The sequence below is a fragment of the Schistocerca americana genome, chromosome 6, assembly GCF_021461395.2.
Source record: "Schistocerca americana isolate TAMUIC-IGC-003095 chromosome 6, iqSchAmer2.1, whole genome shotgun sequence".
In the NCBI taxonomy this organism is placed as follows: Eukaryota; Metazoa; Arthropoda; class Insecta; order Orthoptera; family Acrididae; genus Schistocerca; species Schistocerca americana.
In genome coordinates, this window is record NC_060124.1 from 91295165 (window position 1) to 91315323 (window position 20159).

General features: G+C 42.7%; 1 protein-coding gene across 1 annotated transcript in view; it reads left to right on the top strand.

The window, feature by feature from the left end:
• The window catches only part of LOC124619984 (vitellogenin receptor-like), an 84101-nt gene that overhangs the window by 34259 nt on the left and 29683 nt on the right, over window positions 1-20159 (top strand). The gene's annotated exons all lie outside the window — the stretch shown is intronic.

The window sequence follows — 20159 nt, forward strand, 5'->3', positions numbered from 1 at the left end:
CAGAGCCACTTCCTCATCCTCTCAACCCCAGAACCTCCCACAGAAGAACCACAAAAGTGCCCCACTTGTTACAGGATACTTTCCAGGACTGGATCAGATTCTGAATGTGGCTCTCCAGCAAGGAAACAACTTCCTCAAATCCTGCCCTTAAATGGGATCCATCCTTCATGAAATCCTCCCCACTCCACCAAGAGTGTCTTTCTGCCGTCCACCTAACCTTCGTAACCTCTTAGTTCATCCCTATGAAATCCCCAAACCACCTTCCCTACCCTCTGGCTCCTACCCTTGTAACCGCCCCCGGTGTAAAACCTGTCCCATGCGCCCTCCCACCACCACCTACTCCAGTCCTGTAACCCGGAAGGTGTACACGATCAAAGGCAGAGCCACGTGTGAAAGCACCCACGTGATCTACCAACTGACCTGCCTACACTGTGACACATTCTATGTGGGAATGACCAGCAACAAACTGTGCATTCACATGAATGGACACAGGCAGACAGTGTTTGTTGGTAATGAGGATCACCCTGTGGCTAAACATGCCTTGTGCACGTCCAGCACATCTTGGCACAGTGTTACACCGTCTGGGTTATCTGGATACTTCCCACTAACACCAACCTATCCGAACTCTGGAGATGGGAACTTGCTCTTCAATATATCCTCTCTTCCCATTATCCACCAGGCCTCAATCTCCACTAATTTCAAGTTGCCGCCACTCATACCTCACCTGTCATTCAACAACATCTTTGCCTCTGCACTTCTGCCTCGACTGACATCTCTGCCCAAACTCTTTGTCTTTAAATATGTCTGCTTGTGTCTGTATATGTGTGGATGGATATGTGTGTGTGTGCGCGCCAGTGTATACCCGTCCTTTTTTCCCCCTAAGGTAAGTCTTTCTGCTCCCGGGATTGGAATGACTCCTTACCCTCTCCCTTAAAACCCACATCCTTTCGTCTTTCCCTCTCCTTCCCTCTTTCCTGATGAGGCAACAGTTTGTTGCGAAAGCTTGAATTTTGTGTGTATGTTTGCGTTTGTTTGTGTGTCTGTCGACCTGCCAGCACTTTCATTTGGTAAGTCACATCATCTTTGTTTTTAGATATATTTTTCCTACGTGGAATGTTTCCCTCTATTAAAAAAAAAAGTAATATTAGAGGAGGGTGTCCCATTACTCCCCCCCCCCTTTGGCATTTAAGGTTCCTCTTTAACTTCTTCCTTCCTGTGTGCTCCTGAAGGCTGGCCCATGTGTCTGATATTTAACAGGCGACTGGGTAGTGCATAATTACTAGCCCTGCATCGACATGTAAGGTTTGCACGTACCCCCTTGTACAGACAGGATCCAGGGAAGGGTGATTGCCTGAGCTGCTACCTTTCCAAATTCCCAGTTGGTCCCTCTGTCAGGCGTTCAGGAGGTGTGAACAATCACCAAATAACGGTGCACCCCGTAAAGGGACATCATCCTCTATCATTATTTTTACTCAACAGTAGTAGTCGATACCAGAAATATTTTTCGAACTTTGACCAGGTCAGTATTATTTAAGGTGCTTTTCTGAAAAGTTATCATATAATTTTATTCACAATATGTTATATTTCAAGCTAAAATTTATGAAAAGGAATTACGTTATTTTCATTGTTACAATTGATATGTACTAGCTGTGAATGTATAAAGCATGCCTTTGATGTGATCAGACATAGTTTTGTAATTTGGGTGAAAAATGTAATTTTGCCTTTGTTAGTGTGAAAATTCAAAAGACAGAGTGATATAGTAAAATGTGATGAAATAAATCATCATAAAAACAAAAATTCTGCCATGACATTCTTCAAAATTATTTAGATCAATTGAACCTTGAGAACCTAAAATGTGAGAATTTCAGCTTCAAGAATCGACCCTTCAGATATGAAGGACTGAAACCAACTGTGCAAGGAAAGATACGTAAAAAGTTTATTGTACATCTTACACCTCCTGAATCTTCTGAAAAGACTTTATCATAGCAGACAGTAGCAGCAACAAAGAAAGAGAGGTTAGATTACAACCCAGTTTCTGAAGAGGGGGGGGGGGGGGGGCACAGTTGGAAGGAGCATGCCATCGGAGATGCTGCCAATCCTGGGGATTTTCTCACAATGAGCCAATTATTTTCACAGTCAATGGGTATGAAATGTAAACAGAATTGGGCTAACAATTCAAAGACCCTCCCAGCTGCACCGAGGTTCCTCGTGGTTTCATGTACTGAAGATGGTCAGTCCTTTGCTGTGGTAAATTCGTTTATTATTCAAAAAGGTGTTGATTCAGTTGTTGACCTTGTGAAATCTTGCTCTTGTTTACATGATGACACCTTGCTTTTGGAGACTACTTCTGATTCTGAAGCACAAGAGCTTGCAGCTTCACTCCTCCATGTCTACCCTGTTCATGTCATGGCCCATCAAACACTGAATTCTTCCTGTGGTGTTATTTAAATTAGGGTGCTTGATGGCCTGACCGAGGCAGAAATCCAAATGTGACTCATTAATCAGGGTGTCACTGCCGTCCATCAGATGGTGAAAAAAGTAGATGTCTCCTTAGTGCCCACGTGCACTCTTTCTAACTTTTGATAGAATGGTTCTTCTCTCAAAGACCAAAGCAGGTTATCATACTCTGACCATATATTCTGAAGCCAATGCACTGCTGCCAGTGTCATTGTTACAACCATATTTGAGAGCCCAGTTGCCACACAACCAAATGTGTAACCTGTGGTAGGGCTGCTCATGAGGACAATGTTCACCTTCTTCTCCCTGCTGTATAAACTGCAATGGTGACCATGCCGCCACCGCCCACAATTGCCCCATGCATCTCAACGAGCAGTCTGTCCAGGAGATCCGGGTGAAGGAAGAAGTGCCTTACCCGGTCGCTCAAAAGTTATTGGCTAGTTGAAGACCCTGTGTTTTACCATCTGGTACCTACAGAATTGTTCTTGCTACATCTCACTCCATAAAGGATGTGGCTATGCAGACATGTGACCTCCAATTTAGCACCACAGTTGTGAAATTGCCCAGCATCATGGACTCTTGCCTCATGGGGTGAAGTCACCAGCTACACAACCGGCAGGCTGGAAAGGATGAAGGAATACTCCTGTGAAGACTTCCTATGTCCTTCTAGCCAACCAACACATGAGTATTCCTCTGCTAACCGGAAAGTCTCAAACAAGTTAAATAAAGTCAAATGGTCTTCTTTTTAGCCAACTTGAAGATTGTCTTCGACAGTGTCACCACATTATATCCTCGGCTCACAGAGCAAGATGCTCCTGCCTCCGTGACCTGTGGCAGTGAGTCCTTGAAGGCTGGCTCTCGGCATCTGCCGAGGTCACACCTCTTCATTTTTTCCTCATCGCTCTTCTCCTCCAATGAAATGTTCACGGGCTTCAATCCAACAAAGATGGTTTATGGCTGCTTTTGAAATTGCAGCATACACTTTTTCTCTGACTTCAGGAAATAAAATTGTGTCCTTGCGACCACTTTGAGCTGTCGCATTTCTTCCCGGTATGCTTTGACCTTCTCCCCAAGGATGGCATTCTGTTTTGTGCAGGAGTCATGCTGCTCAACCAGGATGATGATCATAATCAACCCACCTCCCTCACTACCCATCTGCAAGCTATAGCAGTCCAGATTTTCCTCCCTCACTTGACCTTTTCCCTTTGTACCGTTTACATCCCTCCATCATTCGGAGTCACTAGGGCAGACGTCCTCCAGCTTATTGGGTAACTCACTCATCCCCTTCTGCCGCTCAGTGACTGTAATGTGCACCACCTCCTTTGGGGTTTGCCCAGAATCTGTCAGAGAGGTGCCCTCTTGGCTGACCTTCTCAGTCACCTTAACCTCATCTGCCTTAACACAGGTCCACCTACGTTCCTTTCAGACTCCACTCACACCTATTCCCATTTGGACCTCTTCTTCTGCACTGGCCCACTTGTCCATCATCTCGAGTGATTTTTTCTCTCTGACCATTTCCTGTATGAAATCCAATTGCTGACTCCTACTCCACCTAAGTGGTCACTCAAATGGCAGCTTTCTAATGAGGACTGGAGGATTTACTTATCCCTGCTGACCTTTGACAAACTACATTTCCCCAGTTGTGATGACCAGGTAGAATGTCTTATAAACATTATCCTTACTGCCACAGAATGTTTCATTCCTCGCACTTCCTCTTTGCCATGCCATGTCCCAGTCCCTTGGTGCACTGAGATGTGCCACGACGCAATTCATGTGCAGAGATATGCACTTGGTGTTTTTAGCCGTCATCCTATGATGGCCAACTGTATATCAGTTGCTTGCACAGTGTTGTCACGTTCTTTGGGATAGCAGAAAAGCTGGCTGTATTTCCTTTACTAGTTCTTTTAACAGTTCCACACCATCTTCCATCATGTGGGCCAACCTCTGATGGTTGTCTGCGACCAAGGTCCATTACTCAATTTCCAGCCTGGCAGTAGCAGATGATGTCATAGTGGAACGTGTTGCTGTCTCCAACACCTCGGGCAGCTATTTTGCAGAGATTTTGAGATCAGCCCGCTATCACCCTGCCTTCCTCCATTGGAAATGAGTGGAGGAGCCTCAAGCAATATCCCTCTCTTCTCAGAATCATGAGTGCTACAACGTTGCCTTTATTATAAGGGAGCTAGATCATACTGTCACTTCATCCCGATACTCCACCCTAGGGCTGGATGATGTTTACCTTCAAATGTTGTCATACCTTTCTCTTGTGGGCAATCACTTTCTCCTTCATACATACAATCACATATGGGCAGAGGACACATTTCCCAGATGCTGATGTGAAGCCACTGGCATACCCGTAACAAAGCCCAACAAGAACAAACACAAACACCTTCCTTTGAGTTATCACCTCATTTCTCTCATTGGCTGTGTTTGCAAAGTGATGGAATATATTATTCGTGCCCAACTGGTGCAGTGGATCAAGTCTCACAATTTACTAACTGCCGCACAGTGTGGATTTCTAGTGTGCCATACTGCAGTTGACCATCTTGTTACTTTTTCCGCTCATGTCATGAACAATCTTCTGCAGAAATCCCAGACTGTGGCCACGTGTTTTTGATTTGGAGAAAGCGTACTACACTTGCTGGAGGACTGGTATCCTCTGTACTCTCTACACGTGGTGCCTCTGTGGCCGCCTGCTCTATTTCCTTCAGGAATTTTTAACAGACTGAGTTTTCAAGGTACATATAGGTTCTGCCTTGTCAGACACCCTTATCCAGGAAAACGGTGTGCCTGAGGGTTCTGTCCTGAGCATCATCCTCTTTGCAATCACCATTAAACCTATTATGGCCTGTTTCCTGGCTGTCATCTCCAGCTCCCTTTTTGTTGATGATTTTGCCATCTATTATAGTTCTCCACAGACTTGTCTCATTGAGTGGCATCTTCCACAATATCTTGATCATCTTTACTCATGGAGCATTGACAATGGCTTTCATTTTTCCACTGACAACACCATTTTTATGAATTTTTGGTGGCACAAATAGTTTCTTCCCCCGTCTTTAAATCTTGGGCCTGTTGTTCTTCAGTTCATTGGAACTATGAAATTCCTGAGACACAAGCTTGATAGGAAACCTTCTTGGTCCTCCCACATGTCTTACCTGGCAGCCCACTGTAGGTGGTCCCTCAATGTCCTATGTGTCATCAATGGTACTTCCTGGAAAGCAGATCGAATAACCCTCCATCTTATGTACCGGTCCCTTGTCTGTTTTAAACTAGACTATTGGTTTTCATTTATGCATCTGCATGTCTTTCCCTCTTTTGCCTCTTGCTGTGGCAGCTTAACTTCAAGCAACTTGCAACTTTTCCAGTGGGTGTGATCCCTTCACCACATTGGCTTCATACGTCATCCTGTGTTCACCTTGACCTTTATTTGCTTATTAAAGACACTACTCTAGTGAAACTCTCCATTTCTCTGTGCCTTATTTTATAGTAGTTTGTCCATGTCCTATTTGTAGCTGTCTTCTGTTCCATCAATTGAGACTGACGTGGAGTCATTTTTAACTCCCCTTCTTGTCTTCATGTTCTACAGTTTTCAAATGGGCTTCTATGACCCTGGTTGTTTTGAAACGTCCCCTTAGAAAAATTATAAATGACTGTGCTTAAACTGACACACAATATTTTTAGCTCAACGCATCTGACTTTCAAAAATCCCTACAAAAGAATGGCCCTGACTAACAATAACCTATACCTTTCATGAATCACTTACCTCACAAAAATCTTTGTTACTCAAACTACTGCAATACAGCGAACGCCAATACTGCCAGCTAAATAAAAGATTCCAACTACTGAAGGCACTAACTACTGATAGGCATAGTTAGCAAATGAAAGATTTTGATAGAGAACAAACAATGTATTTACCTTAATAGTGTTCAAAAGTCTCTGGTGGACACATGTCCAGATCGTCCGCTCTCAAAACTCCGCCATCTCACTCCCCACATCCACCACTGCTGGCGGCTCACCTCCAACTGCGCAACGCTATGCGCTGTTAACAGCCAACTGCCCAACACTACAATAGCGAATATTACAACAACGCACAGCCAGTGATTTTCATACAGAGCGCTACCTGGTGTTACCAATATAAAAACCTAAACAACCTACTTACAGTTTTTGCAAATAAATAAATTGGTAGACCTCTGATTATACAGGGATCACATTATTGCTGCCTGAGGTGAAATTTCCCACATATGCCAAAGAGTACGCACCCATTGCACTGGGGCATAGGGACTCCAAGCAATGGGCTACTAGTCAGATAGCCATTTCTGAGGCTTTGTGGCGCCTACTGGGAGAGCTCCCATTTGGATTGGATGGCACCATGGTAGATGAGGCACAAATGAAGTGGATGAAGTTACTTCCTACTGGTGGCCATACAGCCCCATCAGTCTCTATGGAAGAAAAGTCCTCATTTAATCCAGAGAGATGTGATGCTAAAATGTTCCCTTCCCTGGCTACGCTGTGGGAGGCTAATGGGCTAAGCGGCAAGCAATGAAGTACTCCCCCACCCAATGCTTGATTTGCACAAGGACTGATGGGGATTCCTTCTTGGACACAAAACTCCCAGTCCTTGTGGAGAACATAGAAGACAAGTTTGGCGAAGTGGCAGCCATCTCTAAAATGAAAAATAGGTCACTTTTGATCAAAACAACATCCCTGCTCAGTCACTGATGTTGTTGCTTGTAGCAAGTTGGGTGACATACCGGTGACTCTCACTCCCCATAATAGTCTAAATATGGTTGAGTGCATCATTTTACAGCAAGACCTGCTCTTGCAGTCTGATGACATGCTACATGTCAACCTGGAATGATGGGTTATACACTTTGTCTCTCATGTCCAAAGGGGCCAGAGGACAATAGAGTTGTTACCAGTATAACAGTTTCATCTCCACTTTTTATATTTTATAAATTAATCCAGAAATAAATTTAATAAATAGCATTAGATTGTGCAATTAATAATATGAATATTAAATATGCCAGAAATTTTGTAATTTCAGTTATTCTTAAGAGAAGAGTAATTTTAACTGTTAGTACATATCAATTGTAACACATTAATTTTTTTTTTTACACATTTTAGCCTGAAATATGTTACATTGTATACAAAATAATATGAATTCTTTTAGTGAAACAGGTGAGATAGTTTTAACATACACAATTTTCGAGATTTAATCCATGTATCGGTTATTCCTATAAAACAAACGCAATGTTAGAAGAGGGTGACTCATTATAGCAGCTTCCAGTGGTTGATGGAGCCATAGGCTGCTGGTTGTAGGACTTCATGAAACTCATTCAGATAAGCCCTCTCAATCACCCAAATCATTTAGGGAGAGGAAAAATAAGATGAATTCTTCCAAGAAGGAGATTCCAGTGGCCCCCGTGCCACAAGATCCTGCCTGTTCCACTCCAGTGGCCAAGGCAGAGATTCTGGTAGCCCAAGAGATCCCAGAAATCGCCACAACAGAACCTAAAACCTTTGTGTATTGATGCCATAACCTCTCAGCCAGTGTCAGCAGGTGACTCTAGACATAACATGCCTCCTTCGTCCCTTCGTGGTCACACAGTACGTTGACAACATTGTTCTCCAGTGGAATTGTAGCAATTTCTTTTTACAGCATGGCTGAGATATGACTTTTTAAGCACTTCTCCTGCCATCTGCATTGTGCTTTAGGAGACTTGGTGTTCAGTTATGCAGACCCTGTCACTTCGTGGATACTGGAGATGTTATAAGAATAGTGCTAACTATTACAGGGTGTTGGGTGGAGTTTGCACATATGTTTTGGGCACTCTATATATCAAAGTTGTCTCTCTTAATACATCTGCAATGTTACCTGCCTCCCAAAGGCCAAATGTCTTGGAACATACTGTTTGCATTGGTTTCTCAGCTACCCCCACCTTTCCTAATCTTGGATGACTTAAATGCCCATAACTCTTTTTGGGATGGAACAATGATCACTGGCAGTGATAAAAATCTCAAAAACTTCCTGGCACAACTTGACCTTTGCCTCTTGAATACAGATGCCCCCAAACATTTCAGTGTGGCACACAGAGCTTTCTACGCCATTAACATTTCCATCTGCAGCCCTTGTTATCTGCCATCCATCGACTGGAGAGTCCACAATGACCTGTGTGGTAGTGACCACTTCCTGATCTTCCTAACCCTCCCACAGAGTCACTCCACTAGACACCTGCCCAGATGGGCTCTCAACAGTGTGGACTTTGGTGCTTCCACCTCTGCTATCACCCTTAACTCCATGCTGCATGGAGGTATCAATGAGGCAGTCCAGAATACAACTACAGCCATTTTTTGGCAACTGATTTAGTGATCTCCTGTTCCTCAGAACTGCTCTGATGGAAGACAGTACCTTGGTTGTCTTGAGAAATCATACAGGCCATTAGAGATCATTGGCAAGCATTCCAATGCCGCAGGCAGCATCCATCAATGGAGCACCTCATTGCCTTTAAGTGGCTCCATGCCCAGGTCTGACACCTAATAAACTGACAGAAGTGAGAAAGCTGGGAATGGTACGTTTCAACCATCAGACCATGTACCTCTCCTTCGCAGGTTTGGGCAAAGATCAGATGTCTCTATTATTCTAGTACTGAGACCAGGTAAGCACCCTCTAGAGATGGACAGTTATCTCCCAACTAGTCTCACTCATGTTCTCTGTACAGTGCTTGAACACATGGTGAGCCAACAGATGTATTTGCTTCTTGAGTCTTGGGGTCTTCTGTCTCCATTCTTGGTTGTTTTTTTTTTTTCAAAGGCTGTTCCACTACTGATAATCTGCTTTACTCGGAATCTGTGCCAGCTGAAAATTTTTTGGTCAATATCAACACCTCATAGCCGTCGTCTTTTCCCTGCAAAAGGCTTATGATGCCACAAGGCGACACCACATTCTCACTACCTTACATGAGTGGAGTCTCTGGGGTCTTCTCCTGATTTTTAACCGGAACTTCTTGTCTCATCATGTTTTCCAGGTTCGAGTTTGTGCCTCCCCCAGTTCCCATATCCTAGAGAATGGGATCCTGCAGGGCTCTGTACTGAGTGTCCCTCTCTTCTAGTAACCATCCATGGTCTAGCAGCAGCTGTGGGGCCCTCAGTATCACCCTCCTTGTATGCTGACAACTTTTTGCCTCTACTATTGCTTCTCTAGTGTGGGTGTCACTGAATGTTTACTGCACGGCACAATACAAAAGGTGCAGGCATGTGGCATCACCCATTGCTTCTGGTTTTCAGCTACCAAGACTCATGTCATAAACCTCTGTCGATGTTATACCATTCAGTCACAACCAGAACTTTACCTCAGTGACTGACTACTCAATATGGTGGAGACTTATCAGTTTTCAGGATGGGTCTTCAAAGCTTGGTTGACATAGATTCCCCATCTTCACCAGCTTAGTTGAAACTGCTGGCTGTGCCTTAGTACACTTCACTGCCTGAGTAACACCAGCTGGGTTGCAGATCGCACTACCCTTCTACAGCTTTACACAGCCATGATAGAATCCCTTCTTGATTATGGAAGTCTAGCATGTGGTTTGGCATTGCCCTCAGCATTGCAGATACTGGATCTGATTCACCACTGCTGGGTTCAACTTGTGACAGGAACCTTTTGAACTAGTCCTGTGAACAGTTTACTTGTGGACTCTGGGATCACTCCATTGTGGATCAGGTGGGGAAAAAAACCATCAATTACAATTATACTAAACACGTTTGCAGCTCCCCTAAGCATCCAAACTACCATCTCCTCTTTCCAAACAAGGAAATCCATCTCCTGCAACAGTGGTCCCGATCAGGGATTATGAGTGCCATCTACATCTGGTCTCTGAACTCCAGTTTTTTCCTCTACCAATTCCCCTCTGGGCCCACTCACATACACATCCATGGTGCATCCCTTGACCTCAGCAGGTCCAAGAGACTTGGTTCATCCCAAGGCCCTCTGCCACCAATTTTTCTCCATCCTTGGTGCATGCTGGTGTTCAGAAGTAGTCTATACTGATGGCTTGATGGTTGCTGCTCATGAAGGCTTTGTTATACTCATACGGGACATACTGAAATGCCCTCCTGCCAAATGGCTGTAGAGTTTCCACTGCCCAGTTGCTAGCCATCTCTCATGCTCTTGAGCATATCTATTCCTGCAACAGTGAATTCTTTCTCCTGTGCAGTGACTCCTTGAGCAGTTTGCAAGCTCTTGATCAGTGTTGCCCTCGCCGTTCCTTGGTCATGGCTATCCAGGATTCCCCGTACGCCCTTGAACAATGTGGATGCTCAGAAACCTTTGTCTTGACTCTGGGCCACCTTGGGATTCCAGACAATGAACTCGCTAATAGCTTGGCCAAACTGGCTAACAGTAAGCTAACTCTTGAGATTGGTATTCCAGAAACAGAACTCTGTTTGATATTATATGCTGGCCGGAATGACCAAGCGGTTCTAGGTGCTACAGTTTGGAACCGCGCGACTGCTACGGTCGCAGGTTCGAATCCTGCCTCGGGCATGGATGTGTGTGATGTCCTTAGCTTAGTCAGGTTTAAGTAGTTCTAAGTTCTAGGAGACTGATGACCTCAGTTGTTAAGTCCCATAGTGCTCAGAGCCATTTGAACCATATTATACCCTGAAGTTTTGGGGATCTGGAATGCAGAATGCCTCACTCTGATTTCACCAAACAAACTATGGGTGATAAAGGAGACTATGAAACTGTGGAGGTCCTCCATGCAAGTCTTTCACCAGGACACTAATGGCCTTTGCCGGCTCTGCATCACCCATACTTGCCTGACTCATGGTCATCTCCTCCATTGTGAGGATCCATCCCACTGTCATTGCACAGGCCCTCACCCTACCTGCTCTTTTACTCTTCTTCCTCTCCCTTGTGTGGTCTGTTCAACTCATTCCTCTTTTGCCTACCTATCAAAAATGGAAAATTCATGGTAGAATGTAACAATATTATGAATTGGATTGTTGCTGCTTATCATAGGGTGGAAACACTGAGTCGCAGATAGGCTCAACAAAAAGACTGTCACAAAATAAGCTTTCAGCCAACAAGGCCTTTGTCAAAAACAGACTCACTCTCTCTCTCTCTCTCTCTCTCTCTCTCTCTCTCTCTCTCACACACACACACACACACACACACACACACACACACACACACACACACAAACTGCAGTCTCTGGCAGCTGAAGCCATACTGCAAGCAGCAGCAGCAGTGCGTGATGGGAGAGGCAACTGGGTGGGTGGTAAGGTGAAGGCTGGGGTGGGGAGGGAAGGAATAGCAGGGTAGGACTGAAGGACGGTGAAATGTTACTGGGGAGTGTGCAGGGATGGAGTAGAGAGAGGGTAGGGCAGTTATGTGGAGTTGGGAGGTTAGGCAGTGGGCATGGGAGAGGTGGGGTGGGGAAGGGGCTAGCAGAAAAGGAGGGAAGAAAAAAGACCGGATGTGTTGGTGCAGTATGGGGTAATGTAATGCTGGAATGGGAAGAGGGAAGGGGCTGGATGAGTGAGTAAAATGACTAACAAAGGTTGAGGCCAGGAGGGTTACAGGAATAGACATTCCCCAGATTTGTTTGTAGGTAATGCCTTCAAAGGAGAAGTAATTGTGGGTGAGGATATAGTTGGTCATGGCGACTAGGAAGGTAGTTGTTAGTTTGGAATCCATAGGGCATTGGGAAAGGTAGTGTTCAATGGTGGTAAGGTCATGGGCACTAGGGATGTTAGTGTAAAGCGAGATGGCATCAATAGTGATGAACAGGACTCCATGTGGTAAAGGGACAGGAACTGTGGAGAGTCGGCACAGGAAATGATTTGTATCTTTTATACAGGAGGGTAGGTTCTGGGAAATAGGCTGAAGGTGTCAGTTTACAAGAGCACAGGGTGTCTCAGTGGGGGCACAGTAACTGGCTACAATGGGGCATCCTGGGTGGTTGGGTTTATGGACTTTAGGAAGCATGTGGAAGGTAAGAGTTTGGGGAGTGGTAGGTGTGAGCAGAGAGGTGGACTCCAGAGAGAGTTTATGGGATAGGCCTAAGGATTTGAGGAGAGACTGGAGATCCTGCTAGATTTCTGGAATGGGGTCACTGTGGCAAGGTTTGTAGGTGGATGTACACTGAAGTGCCAAAGAAGCTGGTAAAGGCATGCATATTTAAATACAGAGATATGTAAACAAGCAGAACATGATACTGCAGTTGGCAACGCCTATATAAGACAATAAGTGTCTGGTGCATTTGCTAGATCAGTTACTGCTCCTACAATTGCATGTTACCAAGATTTAAGTGAGTTTGAACATAGTGTTATGGTTGGTGCATGAGCAATGGGATACAGCATCTCTACATTAGTGATGAAGTTCAACCATTTCTCAATTGTACTGTGAATATCAGGAATCTGGTAACACATCAAATCTCCAACATCACTGTGGCCAGCAAAAGCTCCTTCAATAATGGGGCCAACAATGACTGAAGAGGAACGTTCAATGTGACAGAAGTGCAACACTTTGGCAAATTGCTGAAAAGTTCAGTTCTGGGTCATCAACAAGTATCAGCATGTGAAATATTCAGCAAAACATCAGCTTATGCAGCTGAAGGCCCATTCGGGTACCTTTGATGACTGCACAACACAAAGCTTTATACCTTGCCTGGGCCCGTCAACACCAGCATTGGACAGTTGATGACTGGAAACATGTTGCCTGGCCAGACGAGTCTCATTTCAAATTGTATTAATTAGATGGACGTGTATGGATATGGAGACAAACTCATGAATCCATGGACTCTGCATATCAGTAGGGCACTGTTCAAGCTGGTGAAGGCTCTGTAATGATGGGGGCCGTGTGCAGTTGGAGTGATACTGGACCCCTGAAATGTCTATATATGACTCTGACAGGTAACATGCACATAAGCATCCTGTCTGATGCATCCATTAATGTCCATTGTGCATTCCGACTGGCTTGGGCATTCCTGCAGGACAATGTGACACCCAATATGTCCAGAATTGCTACAGAGTGGCTTCAAGGAAACTCTTCTGAATTTAAACACTTCCACTGGCCACCCACACATGAATATTATTGAGCATATCTGGGATGCCTTGCAACATGCTGTTCATTGTACTCTTACGGATTTATGGACAGCCCTGCTGGATCCACGTGTCATTTCTCACCTGTACTGCTTCAGACGTTAGTCGAGACCATGCTATGTCATGCTGCTGCACTTTTGCATGCTCACGGGGGCCCTACACCATGTTAGGCAGGTGTATCAGTTTCTTTTGCTCTTCAGAACAACTGACAACTGGCAGAGTCATTCTGCCAGGTAATCCTTGCAGTTCAAATAACAGTGGTGGAGCCCTTGTTCACAAATAGGATTATAAGGTTGAAATCAGTTTTTAGATGGTGGGCTGCAGTTCTTTCAGCGCATGTAAGGTTTGTTTGAATGTTGAAGGATTTGGTGAATGATGCTGAGGCAAGGTTTGAGATTAAGAAATTCTGGAAGGTTAACAGAAGTGATGTGGGGGCAGTGGGGGTGGATCATGATCGGATGGAGGAGTGAACTGAGTCAAGCAGAGTTCAACATTAGTCTTTGGTTGAGTCTGATTGGTAGGGTTGGTGGCGGGAAAGTATTTCCACTGTAGGGACTGGGAGCAGGAGAGTACTTCTTTAGCAAGTCCTGCATGATTGAATTTAGGAGTGGTACAAAAGGTGAGGCCTTTGGAAAAGACTGATATTTCTGTGGGGCTAAGACTTCTGGAGGGATTTTTCACGACTATGGTGTGGATTCTGTGTGGTGGTGGGAGGGAGTTTTTGAGGGTGAGGTAATGTAGTAGGTCTGCGAGACAGGGTTTGTCAGGTATGAGGAGACATGGGGGAGTTTTGGGGGTTGTAGTAGAAGTTGCAGAGATACTCTAAGGTGGGAGTAGGAAGTGAGTAGGGTGGAGAGTTTTTTGAGGTGGCATTGTTCACATTGTGCTACTTCCTGCTTGCCTATCTGTGCTTTTCTTGCCCTGTCCATGTTGTTAGTCTTTCCCAGGCAATTTTTGAGTGGGGTACCTCTGGTAAGTAGCAGGTGGTGGGGGGTGTGTGTCCCCTCATTGTACTCTGCTTTTGGCAGCTTCTGGCTGCTCCCTAGATGGGGCACTTCATCTGCCTTTCTTCCTGTGTCACCATTTCTTCTTTTTTTGACCCTTGTCTAGCCTTTGTTGGCCTTTGGTAGACCTTGAGGTTTTCTTCTGCTGGGTTTTGTGCCATAGATCATCTACACCTACATCTATGTCTACATCTACATGATTACTCTGCTATTCACAATAAAGTGCCTGGCAGAGGATTCAAGGAACCACTTTCGAGCTGTCTCTCTATCGTTCCACTCTTGAATGGCGCATGGGAAAAATGAGCACTTAAATTTGCTGTATGAGCCTTGATTTCTCTTATTTTATCGTGATGGTCATTTCTCTCTATGTTGGTGGGTGCCAACAGAATGTTTTTGCTATTGGAGGGGAAAATTAGCAATTGAAATTTCATGAGAAGATCCCATCTCAACGAATAATGCCTTTGTTTAAATGATTGCCACTCCATTTCACATATCATGTCAGTGGCACTATGTCCACTATTTCACAATAATACAAAATGTGCTGCCCTTCTTTGAACTTTTTTGATGTCATCCGTCAGTCCCACCTGATGCGGATCCCACACTGCACAGCAATGCTCCAGGATGGTCGGACAAGCATTGTGTAAACAGTCTCTTTATTAAACCTGTTGCTCCTTCTAAGTGTTCTGCCAATGCATCACACTCTTTGGTTTGCTCTACCCACAACATTATCTATATGATCATTCCAATTTAGGTTATCTGTAATTGTAGTCCCTAAGTATTTAGTCAAATTTACAGCCTTCAGATTTGTGTGACTTCTTGTGTAACGAAAATTTAGTGGATTTATTTTAGTCTCATGTGAATATCTTCACCTTTTCTTAATTCAGGGTCAATTTCCACTTTTCACGCCATACAAATATATTATCTAAATCATTTTGCAATTCATTTTGGTCATCTTCTGACTTTACAAGACGTTAAATGATACCATCATCTGCAAACAATCTAAGACAGCTACTCAGATTGTCTCCCATCTCAGTAACAATAGAGGGCCTGTAATACTTCCCTGGGGAATGCCGGATATTACTTCTGTTTAACTCAGTGAGTTTCCATCTATTACTACAAACTGTGACCTTTCTGAGAGGAAATCACGAATACAGTCACACAACTGAGGCGATATTCCATAGGCACACAGTTTGGCTAGAAGGCGCTTGTGAGGAACAGTGTTGAAAGCCTTCTGTAAATGTAAAGCAAGACGGCGACAGATTCAAGTGTTCGTAATATTCCTGTGCACGAAAATTACAGCTCCGTAGTGAAAAACAGTCATTATGTGAATGATAATGGTGTTACAACAAAATTAAATGAACGTATTATCAGCCTACAGAAAATTGTCGAAGTGCTTCGTAAAGAAATTTCATGGCTCAAGAAAGAAAATTATGATCTCCGATCAAAACAAGGTACGTGCTACACGCGGGACTCGGTGCAAAACATTTCGCCTGCTTCCAAAAACTGGAACAAAGCTACGTTTAAAAACAACCAAGCTACGTTTAAAAACAACAAACAAGAAGTGTTAAATCGTGTGAACAATGACCGCAACGTTAATTTCGTGCATGAAAACTCATTTGAAGTACTCGCAATTGTAGACAGCAAGGGTAAAGCGAGCCGTTACGAGTCGCTTGGGAAGAAAAACATTCAAGATAGTAGGCCTAACACCACCAGTGAACAGTCTAAACACATCAAAAAATCTCGAAACAGCGATAAAGTGTCGTATGAACTTCATGAGACAATACTGGTACAAAATGACTTTGAAGTACGTCACAAAATACCGATACAAACAGACACTCAAACTAAAAACATTGTAACAGATAACTCGCATAGTAAAATACTCATGCTTTCAGATAGTCATGGCCGTGGACTCGCAAAGAAAATTAAAGAGAAAACTAATAGAAGTTTGTGTAGCATAGTAAAACCGGGAGCCCCACTAGCGGAAATAATAAAAACGACTGAATCTAGAGAGGTCAAAAATCTACACGATAAAGACTGTGTAATACTCATCGGAGGTTCAAACGATGTATATAAAAATGAAACTGCAAATGCTACACGTTATCTTAAACAGTGTCTGAAGAACCTCACGCATACAAACGTGATAATCGTGAATACACCACATCGGCACGATGTGGATAACCAATCATGTGTAAATACAGAAATACAAAAAGCCAACTATCAGTTTGCAAAAATCTGTAGACGTTTTAAAAATGTTAAATGTGTTAATATAAATAATATAGGTCGTAAATTCCATACACAACATGGACTACACTTAAACAGTATTGGGAAAGAATATCTGGCAAACATGATAACGAAGGAATTAAAACTACTTCAAAACACCTTCAACACAAAAACAACTGTTATACCACTATCAGTAATAGAACATTCCACAATACAAGAAAATTCAACAAAGGCAGTCATCTCGTCAGCAGCAGAACTGACATCAGCAGAACCTTCACCACCACCACCAACAATAATAACAGGAGACACAGCAACAGTGGGACAGACAACAGCAAAGCCAACAACAGCAGTAGCACCAGAAACGACAGTACCAATGGAGAAGCCACCAGCTAAACCACACCCCATCAGATGGAGCCAGAGGACAAGAAAGTGCATCACTCCAAAGGAGAATTTTTTATGGTACAGCACCAAGAGGAGAAAAAAACTGGGACAAACCGGCGCAAAGCATCAGTCACTGTCAACAAAATGCAAACAAAAGATACAGGCAAGGTAAGCTGTGCTCGTTTCTCAGCCTTTCATCAAAATTTACAATCTATCAGAAACAAAGTGCAACAATTAGAAGTGGAACTACAAACTTTAAACATTTCAGTCACATGCATTACTGAACATTGGTGTAGAGGAACTGAAATAACATTAATAAATTTAAACTCATATATACTAGCATGTCATCATAGTAGAACCACCATTAGAGGTGGTGGATCATGTATATATGTTAAGCAAGGAACTGCCTATAAAATTAGAAATGATATTAATTCTGTAAGTAAGGAAAAACACATAGAAGTATCAGCCATAGAGATAAGCAAGACAGATGAGGCACAAAGGTAAACTATAATATGTATTTACCGCTCACCCAGTGGTGATATAGATACTTTCACTGCAAAACTAATCCAGATTCTAGACATGGCTTCGAATCCTAAAGGGAAGGTTCTCATTTGTGGAGACTTAAATATAAACACACAAAACTCAGATAGATTCTGTAACTCATTCTTGAATATATTGCGCTGTTATAAGTTATCACAATTAGTTAACAGAGCCACGAGGATAGCCAAAAACTCATCATCAACAATTGATCACATCATCACAGACATAGATAAAGAAAGTTGTGAAATTATTGTAGATAACCTTGGCCTTTCTGATCACTCCTGTCAAATCATAAAATTAAAAATAAATATAGACAATACAACTAAAACATTCACATACAGAAGGGTTTTCTCCAAACCAAACATATCAGAATTTGCCAAGCAAATAAACAGTATAACTTGGGAAGAAGTGTATGCTGAAACTAGTGTAAATAAGAAATTTTCTAAATTCATGTCACTATTTAAACTCAGATTTGATGAAGCATTCCCAAAGGTGCAAACTGCAGTACACTCACACAAAAGAAATACCTGGGTGACCAAAGGAATAAGGAAATCCTCTGTAACACTCAAACAACTTAACAGGTTAAAAAACTACCATAGTGATCCTGGTTTCCTAAACTACTACCACACATACAAAAGAATATACAGAAGAGTATTACGAGATGCAAAAAAAAAGCCCACAATGACAGTATTATAGAAAAGGCAGAAAATAAAATTAAAGCAGCCTGGACTGTTACCAAACAGGAAACAAACAATAATAAATTAAAAACAGTAAACATTCAAATTAAACATAATGGTGCTATTATACAAAACCCAAATACACTAGCAAATACTGTAAATGAGTACTTCAGCAGTGTTGCTACCAAGCTACAGCAAAAGTTTGGCAAAAAACAGCCTGAACAAAAATTGAACTATATGGCTAACTCAATGTTACTGTTACCGACTTCTACAGAAGAAGTAAGGATGGTTGTGAAGAATCTAAAGAATAAAACATCAGCAGGTTTAGATGAAGTGCCAGTGTGCTTACTGAAGGACTATTGACAGCATACAACATCCTTTGGCACACATCATAAATGAATCTTTCACTGCAGGCTGCTTCCCGAATACTTAAAATGTGCAAAAGTACTGCCTCTATTTAAGAACGGTGATCCAGAAAATATAGAAAACTATAGGCCCATCTCATTACTCTCATCCTTTTCCAGGGTAATAGAAAATATAATGAAAAAGAGACTAATGGATTTCCTATACAAGTACAACCTACTGTGTAAAGAGCAGTTTGGTTTCAGGCCAGGAAGAAGCACAGGTTCAGCAGTAGCTCACTTCACAAATTTTGTCTTAGAAGCACTTGACGAAGGTGAACGTGTAACAGGCATATTCCTTGACGTTAGCAAAGCATTTGACACAGTAGACCACAAAATACAACTAAACAAAATGGAGGCACTAGGAATAAGGGGAACATTAAATAATTGGTTTCAATTGTACTTGGAAAATAGGGTACAGTGTATAGAGATCTCACAAATGAAGTTCAGCAGATTGACAAAAAACATTTCCAAACCAGAACATATTAACATAGGAGTCCCTGAGGGAAGTGTGTTAGGGCCAATACTCTTCCTAATATATATCAACGATTTTCCCCAGAGTGTCAAATACGGGGAAGCAATACTATTTGCAGATGATAGCAGCATCCTTATCAGTGATGAGTCACCAGACAAACTGAGAGACAAAGCTGAAGAAACTCTTGATCATGTATGCAAGTGGGTAGTAAGCAACAAATTAACCCTCAATATTAAAAAAACAAACAGTATTAATTTCCACATAAATAAAAAACATAATAGCATAGGCCTAAAAGTTAAAGATGAACTTATAGATTGTGTCACAAACACAAAATTCCTAGGAATGCATGTTGACTCACAGCTTAACTGGACTGACCATATTGCAGCACTAGAAAAGAAAATTGCTACTGCTTGCTATGCACTCCGGATAATTATGTCAGTATGTAATAGTTCATGTGCTAAGACTACATACTTTGCATATGTGCATTCAATAATTAGTTATGGCATAACCTTCTGGGGTACATATTTGCAGAACATACAAGCAATTTTCAAGCTGCAAAAGAGGGCAGTTCGAATAATAACAAAAAGTAGCAAGAGAGCTCACTGTACTGATTTATTCAAAACCTTGGGAATCTTGACAGTACCATGTGAATACATCTTTCAGACTGTGATATATATATAAAGAAACACATTGACCAGTACACACAAAACAGATCTATACACCAACACTGGACTAGATCCTGCCACCATTTGCATCTCATACGAAAAAACAAAACAAAAACCCAAAATAGTTTATTATTTAATGGAATAAAAATGTATAATAGACTTCCAGAGGAAATCAAAGCTGAAACTGGAATACATGCCTTTAGGAAAGCTGCAAAAAGTTATTTAGCAGATAAATGTTA